Consider the following 12000-nt stretch of genomic DNA (forward strand, 5'->3'; position numbering starts at 1 on the left):
TCCAACAGCTCACCAAGAGACTGCGTGACACAGTCAGTTAAATGAAAGATATTTGTTCACACCTACATCAGTGTTGAAGTGTGAAGAAAAAAAAGTGCTTCTAAAAGGATTTAACCCAGTTTCCTACTCTCCATCTCTGCTCTCACTCTATCACACTAATTTCTCCTCTCCACTCCTCACCTCATAGCTGCTGTATGGTCTATGTGTCTCAGTATTAGCTCCCGTAGTCTGTGGGTTTTTAGTGTCAGCTCCCATAAATAGTACAGTCAAATCTGAAACAAAAACAGAAATTGCTGGATAAACTTAGCAAGTCTGGCAGCACCTAGAACAAAGAACAATACAGCGCAGGAATACGCCCTTCGGCCCTCCAAGCCTATGCTGATACATTTTGCCCTTGCATACTAAAACTGCCTTCACTTGCAGAATCCATATCCCTCTATTCCCTTCCTATTCATGTAGTTATTCAAGTGCTTCTTGAATGCTATTATTGTGTCGGCTTCCACCACCTCCTCTGCGTTCCAGGCACTCATCACCCATTCTGTGAAAATCTTGTCCACACGTCTCTTTTAAACTTCCCTCTCTTGCACCTTGAACCTGTATCCCTCAGTAATTGACCCCTCCACCCTGGGAAAAAGCCTCATACTTTCCAATCTGTTCATGCCATTAACCATCTTATAAATTTCTATTAGGTCACCCCTCAACCTCTTGCATTCCAGTGAAAATAGTCTATCCGACCTTCCTTCATCGCTAAAATAGCAGGCAACATCCTGGTAAACCTTTTCTGAAACGTCTCCAAAGCATCTACATCCTTCTGGTCATGTGGTGACCAGAACTGTATGCAATATTCCAAGTGTAGCCTAACTAAGGTTCTATAAAGTTGCAGCATAACTTGTCTATCTTTATACTCAATGTCCCTTCCAATGAAGGCTAACATGCCATAAGCCCTTTTTACTATGTTATTTACCTTCAGTGATCTGTGGGCCTGCACACCCAGATCCCTCTGCATATCAATACTCCTAAGGGTTCTGTCATTCACAATATAATTTCCACCTGTACTTGACCTTCCAAAATGTATCTCCTCACATTTGTCTGGATTAAACTCCATATACCATTTTTGTGCCCATGTCTTCAACCGATCTATATCGTACAGTATCCTCTGACAATCCTCCTCACTATCCACAACTCCACCTATCTTTGTATCAACCACAAATTGACTAATGAAGCCATATTTTCTTCCAAATCATTTCTGTACATTACAAACAGCAGAGGTCCCAGCACTGAACTCTGTGGAACGCTACTAGTCACAGCCCTCCATTCCAAAAGGCACTCTGTCTCCTATGATTAAGCAAGTTCTGCATCCATCTTGCCAAGTCACCCCTGATACTAAGTGACTTCACCTTTTGTACCAGTCTGCCATGACCTTGTCAAAGGCTTTACTGAAGTCCACATAGACAACATCAACTGCTTGTCCCTCATCAATCATCTTCATCACTTCCTCAAAAAACTTGATCGAGTTAGTGAGGCATGACCTCCCCTGCAAAAAACCACGCTGTTTATTGCTAATAAGCCCATTTGCTTCAAAATGCATATCAATATTGTCCCTGAGAATCTTTTCTAATAATTTCTCTGTCACCAACATTAAACTCACAAGCCTGTAATTTCCAGGATTCTCCCTGCTACCTTCATAAATAGTGGGACAACATTGGCTATTCTCCAGTCCTCTGGCACCTTACCTGTGGCCAAACAGGGTACAAAGATGTCTGGGATAGATCCCATCTAGATCTGGGGATTTATCTATATTAATAATTTTTAAGATGCAGAACACCTCTTCGTTTTTATTAGCAATTTGCCTTAGAAACTTGACACTCCCCTGAGATCATCCTCCACCAATTCCTTCTCTTTGGTGAATACCAATACAAAGTATTTGTTTAGAACCTCACCTCCTTCCTCTGGCTCCACACATAGATTCCCTCCTTTGTCCTGGTCTGGGGCAACTCTTTCCCAGACTATCCTCTTGCTTTTTATATATGTATAAAAGCCTTAGGATTCTCCTTAATCCTGTTTGTTACTGACTTTTCATGACCCCTTTTAGCCCTTCTAATTGCTTGTTAAAGTTCTTTCCTATGTCCTTACATACTTCAAGGGCTTCATCAGTTCCCATTCTCCTAGACCTTACATATGCTTCCTTTATCTTTCTGACCAAGGTCATAAAACATCCCTGGTCATCCAGGGTTCACGTAACTTACCATACTTATCCTTCATTCTTGCAGGAATGTGCCGCTCCTGAACTCTTATCAACTGCCATTTGAAATACTCCCACATGTCCAATGTAGAATTACCCTGTAGAGAGAAAGCAAAGTTAGCATTTTGGGTCCAATTCTAAAGAAAGGTCGCTGGGCCAGAAACATTAACTCTGCTTTCTCTCCAGAGGCTACCAGATGTGCTGAGTGTCTCCAAATAATTTTTGTTTTCTCTCCTTTACAATCGGTGTGTGTCTCAGTTTCAACCACTGTACAGACTGTGTGTCTCAATGTTAATACCTGTATAAGTGTCAGTTCTATATCAGCTCCTATATAATCTGCTTGTGTCTCAGTGTCAGCTCCTGTTAGGTCTGTGTGTATCTTACTGTTAGATTCTGTATGTCTTGCGTATGTCTCAGTGTCAGCATTTGTAACATGGTCAGAACACAGTGGATAAAAGGAAACAAATAACTCTAGTCTGGTCACACCCATTGCTCTTTAATATTGCCTGAGGAAATATTTAAATTATTGGTATTTGTACCTGAATGCATTAACATCATATACCTTATCTATCTCCTTTCAGCATAGAGAGACATTAATCTATCTGCTGACATTAATTGTGTCTATACAGTTTAGTTACCTAGACATGGAGATTTAACAGTAATTTAAATTCAAAGCATATACTTTGGAGACATACTCACAATCTAATAGCAAAGGAAAATGGCCAAAGGTGAAGGGTGAAAGGCTATAAACTGGCAATGTTGCAGGCGCAGTTGGGCTCTCAGTGTACCTCCTGGACAAATGCAGCACTTTACATTATAGTCAAATTATTCCTGTGTTTCTCAATACAATCCTAAACTTGTCCAATTTCTTCCAACATCATAGAGTCATAAAATCACTGAAACATACAGCACAGAACCAGACCCTTTGGCCCAGCTTGTCCATGCCGTCCATGTTTCCTAAACTGAACTACTCTGATTTGCCTGTGTTTTATCCAAATCCCTCTAAACTTTTCCTATTCATGTACCTGTCCAAATGTCTTTTAATTTATATAAATGATTTGGATGTGAACACAGGAGGTATAGTTGATAAGTTTGCAGATGACACCTGGTGGCACGGTGGCTCAGTGGTTAGCACTGCTGCCTCACAGCACTCGGGTCCCACGTCCGGTTCCAGCCTCAGGCAGCCATCTGTGTGGAGTTTGCACATTCTCCCCGTGTCTGCATGGGTTTCCTCCAGGTGCTCCAGTTTCCTCCCACATTCCAAAGATGTGCAGGTTAGGTGAATTGGCCATGCTAAATTGCCTGTAATGCTTGGTGCTAGTCAGAGGGAAATGGGTCTGGGTGGGTTACTCTTCAGAGGGTAGGTGTGGACTGGTTGGGCCAGTCCTGTAGGGAATCTAATCTAATCAAAATTGGATGTGTAGTGGACAGCGAAGAAGGTTACCACAGAGTATAATTGCATCTTGATCAGATGGACCAATGTGCTGAGGAGTGGTAGATGGGATTTAATTTAGATAAATGTGAGGTGCTGCATTTTGGAAAAACAAATCAGAGCAGGACTTATACACTTAATAGTAAGGTCTTAGGGAGTGTTGCTGACCAAAGAGACCTTGGAGTGCAGGTTCATAGTTCCTTGAAAGTAGAGGCACAGGTAGATATGAATAGGAAGGGTTTAGAGGGATGTGGGTCAAGTACTGGCAAATGGGACTAGATTAGGTTAAGATATCTGGTTGGCATGGACGAGATGGACCGAAGGGTTTCCATGCTATACATCTCTGTGACTCTATGACTCTATGAATATTGTAACTTTACTTGCCTCTATACTTCCTCTGGTAACTAATTCCATATATGCCCCCTCTGTATGAAAACATTGCCCCTCAGGTTCCTTTTAAATATCTCGAACACCCTCAAAATTCTATCCCTTACCACTGTCTCTTGTCCCTGACACCACAGTTAATCCCCTCTCTGTCAACAGTGGAGATGGCAGAGTGGTTTGACAGTCACCTTGCTGTTCAGCAATACTCCATCCTGGTTCTTTTCCAGGTCATCAGGGAAAGGCAGGAGATGCTCCTTTCCACAGAGAGCAGTGGAAGGCCCTCCTGCTTGACCAAGGCAGGCTGAGCAGAGGTGGTGGAGGTGGTGAACTGCTCTGAGATGCTCACAGAACCTGAGGCCAGTGCAGGGAACAGCTCAATAACCTGCACCGATTCACAATGGTAAATGTTAGTGCGTTATCATCAATAGGAGTGTCTCCTGTGGTCAGCAGTAATGTACATATGGACGTGAGCAGCTATGTTAGAAAAGTGAATCTGTGACTGGCCTGGTAAATCTTTATTGCACTGCCTCTACAGCTATAATATCTTTCCTGAGATAAGGAGATTGAATCCTGGGAATGTGTCTCCTTTCAGTCCCATTAATCTTCAATACTGTTTCAATATTAAATGTTGTTATTGATTTCTGAGTGTCACACAATTGTATTGAATCCAAAGCCTCCTAGTGCTGCATCCTTTTGAAACCATTAAGTGATCACTATACTGTTCCACTTCTCCTTCAAGTTGTAACAAATATTCAAACTTTCTTTTGCAGTTTATGTTTCAAAATAAAATACAAGTAGTCCTTACAGCACTTATATAGCCCACTTGTGGAGCAGTGGTAGTATCCCTATCCCTGGCCTTGGAGGCCCAGGTTCAATTCAGCCTGCTCCAGTGATGTGATAACAACATACCTGAGCAAGTTGATTAGAAAAATAGGTTAATTTGAAAAAAATCAAGCTGCCAACTTTAGCAAAACCAATATTCTGCAGCGGGAATTTTTAAATTAAAAACAGAAAATACTGGAAATAATCTGTAGGTCAGGAAGCATCTGTGAAGATTGAAACAGACAGCATTTCATGTCAGTGACCCTTCATGTTGTCAAGTTCTGAAAAAAGATTACTGTCCTGAAATATGATCACTGTTTCTCTCTGCACAGGTATAGTTTGCTGAGTATTTAAAGCACTTTCTGTTTTCACTCTTGACTTTTAGCACACTGTTCATGAAAAATTCCCAAATCACTCAGCACTTCATTGCTCTGATTGCAAACTTGCCCACTTACGTAGAGAGTTTATAACTTGAGTTACCCAAGTTATAACTGTTAAATCAGCTTCCTGCTATAGTAGTTAGATTAGATTAGATTCCCTACAGTGTGGAAACAGGCCCTGCGGCCCAACAAGTTCACATCGACCCTCCGAAGAGTAACCCACCCAAACCCATTTCCCTCTAACTAATACACCTAACACTACGGGCAATTTAGCATGGTCAATTCACCTAATCTGCACATCTTTGGACTGTGGGAGGAAACCCGAGCACCCGGAGGAAACCCACGCAGACACAGGGAGAATGTGCAAACTCCACACAGTCAAAACGCATGGCACTGGAAAAGTACAGCAGGTCAGGCAGCATCCGAGGAGCAGGAGAGTCGACGTTTTGGGCATAAACCCTTCATCAGGACTGTTATTGTAATTACTCAGACAACCACTTCCAGCTGATCAAGAGTTAAATGCCACTGCCAATAGACTGGTACCTTTTATTAATTAGGTACTTATCATCCTTTTCAGTTTTAAGATGTGAAGTCAAATTTTAAATTATAAATTAAATTACAGCTTATGTAACAGGAGAGATTCCACTTAACACCAGTTTCCCAAGTTTAGCATTTTGTTTTCAGAACATTAGATTTCACAGTCACTGTGTTGTCCAGATAAGGTCTAACCTGAGTTCTGTAATTTTGTAATATACATTCTATCTCTTTGTATTTCAACTTGAGAGTAAAGTCAACATTGCACCTATCCATGAATTTTTCTGTACTTGGATCCCTACATTTCTCTAAGACTCCATAGTTTCTTTCTACTTATTATTTATAAAACACTTTGATCTACTATATCTCTATGCAGAGCGGATGACCCCATACCTTCATACATTAAACTCCATCTGCCTCAGTTTTGCTCACTCATCTAATCAATCAAGTTCTCTCTGCTGATTTCTGCTCCCATCATCACTATTTATTCCATTTGCTTCCTAATCACCTAATCTAATTTGTTATGAACAAGTTTAGATATATAGCTCAATATTCCTTCACCCAGGTCGATGAGTCTGTTCAAAAACTGAGTTCGACTATAGATCCATGCATGAAGCAGAGTATAATTTTCTGCCTTAACCTACTGTCTCTTTCCTACCTCCTCTGCTCCTACCCCTTTCCTCCAATCCCATAAAATTTCTCAAGATTAGCACTCTGTTTTCAGAGCACTATTTCATTTTTATTCACAATTTCTTGAATGGAACTTTGTTGAATGCCTTTTGGAATTCCAAAGTTGCAATTAAGACCATTCTTGAATGTGTTCTCAGAAAAACATTATCCCAACAAAACCTGGTAGAGTCATAGAGTCCTATAGCACTGAGATAGGCCCTTTGGTCTAAACTGGTCCATGCTGACCAAAATGTCTGTCCACGCTAACCCCATTTCTCTGTACTTGGTCCATATCCTTTTACTCCTTTCCTATCCATGTCTTTGTCCAAATGCCTTTGAAATGTTGTCAATGTTCCCACCTCAACACACACACACACACACATGTTTAATGATTGGAGATTTGTAATTTGTATAGCGGACTTGAAGTGATGCAGCCTCACACCAATACAGCAGGTTAGAGGGTGTGTTGGTGATTTCTAAGGCCTGTTTCCAGCCCAGGATTATCACCATCTTCTATTTCTGTCATTTTGTGTTTGTCTACCTACAGTAAATAGATTCCAGTGGTTTTAAGAAACAGAAGTGGTGAATGAGAATAGCGTGGCTCTTGAGTTGGAGTGCTTTTCATGTGATTTTCCAGTCTTTGAGATCATAAAGCATAAATATTTTTCATTAAACTTTTAGACCTTTTAAAGTTTAAATAAATAAATAAACACGAATGCAGGAGGAAGGTGAGACAGGGAGCCTCAGAGTTTGGGAAAAGCTTGTTTCATGTGACTGTCGAGGGTTCCATAATAGCATTGGTAGCAGTAGAATGATGACAGAGAGTAAGGTTCCTGGATCCATTATTTTATAAGGCTGAATCCAGGAGTCACAGGGATCAACACATTGTCACTCAGAACAGAAAGGACTGAGTGTTTATCTAGAACCGCTGCTTGATGGAAGATCTGTCTCAATTCCTGGGAGTTAAGCCAAATGTTGGATATAAAGAATTTACATCTCTCTTTTTTTTCTCATTTGCACACTTACAATTTAAAACTGTGGGTAAAAGAAGGTTAGCTTTTTTTTTAAACAAGAGGTTGTATTTACATCTTCTTCTTGTAGACCTAATTACATAAAATCTAGAGTTTTCAGAATGTCAGCAGCAACACTGCACAAACACGGAATTTGAACAAAATATGGGTCTTTTGAGGCAAGTCTACATTAACCAATTTTTAAGGGGCAAAGATGACAGCTAGTGGAGTGATATGCTCCTCCTGTGGGCGTTTAGGGAACAGTTGGCTGTCCATGGAGACCGTGTCCAGGAAGTGTGTTTGGATTGGCTGGAGAGGCAGTTGGAGTCACTGTGGAGCATACAGGAGGCAGAAAATATAATACATATTCAGAAGGGTGGTCACACCACAGGTATAGTCAGGTAAATGGATGACTGTCAGGACAGGTAGGAAGGTACGTACAGGACTCTTCTGTCCCCCACTCAAATATACTGTTGTGGGGGATTACCTCTCAGGGGAAGTCTGGTGTTTAGCACTAAGAATGAATCTTCTACTAAGTGATCTTTGTCAAGATTCAAATGAGCAATTATTAGAGGGGCCACAGACAGGCGATTCTGTGGCAATGAGCAAGAATTCAGGATGGTATGTTGCTGTCCTGGAGCCAGGGTCAAGAATGTCCCTGAACAGTTGCAGCAAGTTGTCAAAACAGAGAATGAGCAGCTGGAGGTTATTGTACACGTTAGAAAGAACAACACAGGTACAGACAGAGTGATTATAGAGTGATTATAGGAAGTGAGGCAGGGGGCTAAATAGCAGGACCGCAAAGCTAGAATCTCTGAATTACTTCTGGTGCCACTAGTTACTGAGAGTAGGATTGAGAATTTAAGGCAGATAAATTGAAGGTTGAAGATTTGTTGTGGAGGTAAAGATGCAGATTTTTGGATCATTGGGATCTCTACTGGGCAAAAAAGAAGCTGTTCAAAAGGGACAAGTTTCGCCTGAACTGGAGGGGGGAACATCCTGGTGAGGAGATTTGCCAGTGCTACTTGGAAGCCTTCAGGCTAGTATGGAGGGGAAGTAGAAGAGGTATGTGTTGTGGGGGGAAGGTGAATCCTAAGCAGTTGTGAGAATAGAAAGAAGGCACAGAAGTTCAGAAGTTAAAGAGAGAAAGCTAATTAAACAAGGGAGACAAGAGTGCAGCAGAAAACAAGGTAACTTTGAAGAATTAAACTGTGTTTATTTGGATACAAGAAGCCTGATGAGTGAGGCAGATGAACTCGGGCCGTGTATAGGAGCATTGGACTGGATATCATAGTTATTACAGAAACATGACTGCGGGAAGGACAGGACTGGCAGCTCAATGTTCCAGGGTATAAATGCTAAAGGAAGGTTAGAAAGGGAAGCAAAGAGAGCTGGGGAAATGGTGTTTTTCCTTAGGGAAAACAATATTGCTGTACTTAGAGAGGATATTCCTGGCAGATCATCCAGTGAAGCTATATGGGTGGAACTCAGAATAAAGAAGGGGATGATCACCTTGATGGGATTGTACTATAGCTCTGACTCCATAGCCAGGGGGAATCTAACGGAGCAAGTATATAGAGAGATCTTAGGTAGGGGTAAGAATGTCGTAGTCTGGGAGTGCGATTGAGGTAAGGGCTTAGATGAAGAAGAATCTGTTAAACATGTTAATTTATAGCTTTAAATTAAGGGGGAGTAGATATAGGACTGATGTTAGGGGTAGGTTCTTCGGTAAGAATGTCGTAGTCTGGGAGTGCGATTGAGGTAAGGGCTTAGATGAAGAAGAATCTGTTAAACATGTTCAAGAAAATTTTCTTAATCAATATGGAGATGTACCTACCAGAGCAGGAGCAGTATTTGACCTTCTTTTGGGAAACAAGACAGGGCAAGTAACTGAATATTACTGGATAACCACTTTGGAACAAGTAATTATAACTGTATTAGTTTTAAAGTAGTTGTGGAAAAGGATAGGCCTTGCATAAAAATTTAAGTTCTAAATTGGACTAATGCCAATTTTGATGGCATGACATCAGAACTTTCAAAAATTGATTTGGATAACTGTTCACAGATAAAAGGATGACTGGCAATTGGGAGGGTTTCAAAAGTGAGATCATGAGAGTTCAGAGGCTGTTAATGTGAAGGGTAAGGCTGTTAATGTGAAGGGTAAGGCTGTTAATGTGAAGGGTAAGGCTAGTAGGAGTAGCGAGATGAGAAGAGATATTAAAGTTTTGGTGAAGTATAAGAAAGAGGTGTATGTCAGGTATAGACAACTGGGACCAAGTGAATCTCATTAAGAGTATAATAGGAGTCGGGGCATTATTAATCGGGAAATCAGGAGGGCTTTGGTAGGTAAGGTTAAGGATAAACGAAAGAGATTCTACAAATACATTAAAAGCAAAAGAACAACCAGGAAGAGAAGTTCTATGGATCTACCATTGCCACTGACCTTCACCCATACACAATTTCATTTCTTTCCCTGCTATTTGGTGGTCTCTACCTATCAAGTGAACACTACCTACCTGTGATGGACACACTTGATAGGTAGGGACCAAGACCAATCCCACTTCAAGAATGAGTGGGAGTCCAATAGAAATCTTTGTGGCAATGTCTTCTTGCATGAATTGAGTGAGGAGCTCTGTGGAACATCAACATTTCAAACAAATGAGTCTGTATACACTTGGAATGCAGCCACATAGGCACAGAATTTGGAATAGTAACCTTCAGAGAGGAAATTCCTGTTTGTTACATTCTCAAAGAACTCTGATAGATTTGTCAAATATGATTTCCCTTTCACAACATAATGTTGACTCTAACTGATTATATTGTGACTTTTCAAAATCTACTACCTCCTTTAAAATGGATTCTGGCATTTTTACAATAACCAATGTGAGACTAACCAGCTTCTAGTTTGCTGTTCTCTCTCTCTCTCTCTCCATCTTGAAAATGGATGTTTTATTTGTGGAGTTTCAATCTGCTGGGATCTTTCTAAAATGCAGACATTTTGGAAAATACAACAATGGATCCATTATTTCTGCAGCCTCTTCTTTTAAAATCATGGCTGGTTCATTCTACTTGTAGAGTCTTTTTTAATGGACTATATCTTTTCTGAGAGTTAGAGAATATCTCCTTAAATGTCTGCCACTGATAACCTGTGACCTCATCTTTTCAACTATTTTTCGTGTCTGTTTTAACTAAACTTCCTTCCACAGCCACAATGTTAATTTCAAACCCAATATCACACACTCAAACAAAATGTGAAATTATACTGTCATGATCACTCTTCAATATAAAATCTTCTATTGTGAGACGGATACAGTATAGAGGTAACTTTGAATCTGATTTAATTTGATTTACTATCATGTGTGTGAAAGTACAGCGAAAAGCTTTGTTTGTGAGCAGCATAGTCAGCAAGGACATATAGTTAATAGAGTTTGGACAGAGAGAGTTGGTGAGGTCTGGAAAGTCAGAGTTGATAAAATGCGGAGTTGGAGAAAGCACAGCCGGGTCAAGTAGCATCAGAGGAGCCGGACAGTTGACTTTTCAAGGGTCCTGTCCTACTCCTCCTCCTCTGATGCTGCTTGACCTGCTATGCTTTTTCCAGCTCCACATTTTATTGGCTTGGACACTGAGGTTATATAGGTTACACTGCACAGGAGGTGTACAAAGCAAGATCAACACTATTTGAAGTTAGAGTTTTTTCATCAGTCTAATATCGCAGTGAAGAAGCTGTTCTTAAACCTGTTAGTGCATGTGTTCAAGTTTCTCTATATTCTGCCTGACAAAAGAAATTGTAAGAGAGCATTGCTGGGGTGGGAGAGGCCTTTGATGGGTGTTGGCAGCCTTTCTGCAGCAATGAGAAGTATAAACGGAGTCAATGGATGGAAGGTTAGCCTCTGTGATTGGGCTGTGCACACAACTTTATGTCATGTCTTATGAACTTGGGCAGAGCAGTTGCCGTACCAATCCGTTATGCACCTGGATGGTATGCTCTCTATGGTGTATCTGTAAAATTTTGGACATGCCAAATTTCCTGAGTTGTCTGAGGAAGAAGAGGCATTGTTATGCCTTCTTGACCATCACATCTACGTGGGAAGTCCAGGTCAGGTTGTTGGTTATTATCACTCTTAGGGACTTGATGCTCTCAATCCTCTCAGCCTCCGCTCTGTTGATCTAGATGAGGGCGTGTTCTCCTCCTTACTTTCTGAAGCCAGTTCTTTTGTTTTGCTGACATTGAGAGAAAAGCTGTTGTCATTGCACCATGCCACCAAGCTCTTTATGTCCTTCCTGCATTCTGTACCTGTACTTTACTGGCCCTGGGAATATGTGATGGAGACAGTGAAGAGGGAGTTTTATTCTGTGTCTAACCTTCTACTTTACCTATCCTGGAGTGTTTGAAAGAGACAATGTTGGAAGAGTTTACTCTATATATGACCCCATATTGTGTCTGTCCTAGGGGACAGAGTACAGGAAGCTTTATGTCTAACCCTCTACTTGACCAGACCTGGAGCATTTGACGGAAACAGTGCTGAG

At 41.0% G+C, this 12000-nt stretch overlaps 1 long non-coding RNA gene across 1 annotated transcript; it reads right to left on the reverse strand.

Moving 5' to 3' along the window:
- Window positions 1-192: 192 nt before the first annotated feature.
- Window positions 193-2519, reverse strand: LOC122563451. The gene is made up of 3 exons (XR_006315615.1): window positions 2436-2519; window positions 2247-2340; window positions 193-272 (listed from the first exon to the last, which is right to left on the reverse strand). It is a non-coding gene; the product is annotated as an uncharacterized LOC122563451 (long non-coding RNA).
- Window positions 2520-12000: the final 9481 nt, after the last annotated feature.

Source organism: Chiloscyllium plagiosum, chromosome 27 (assembly GCF_004010195.1).
Source record: "Chiloscyllium plagiosum isolate BGI_BamShark_2017 chromosome 27, ASM401019v2, whole genome shotgun sequence".
NCBI lineage: Eukaryota > Metazoa > Chordata > Chondrichthyes > Orectolobiformes > Hemiscylliidae > Chiloscyllium > Chiloscyllium plagiosum.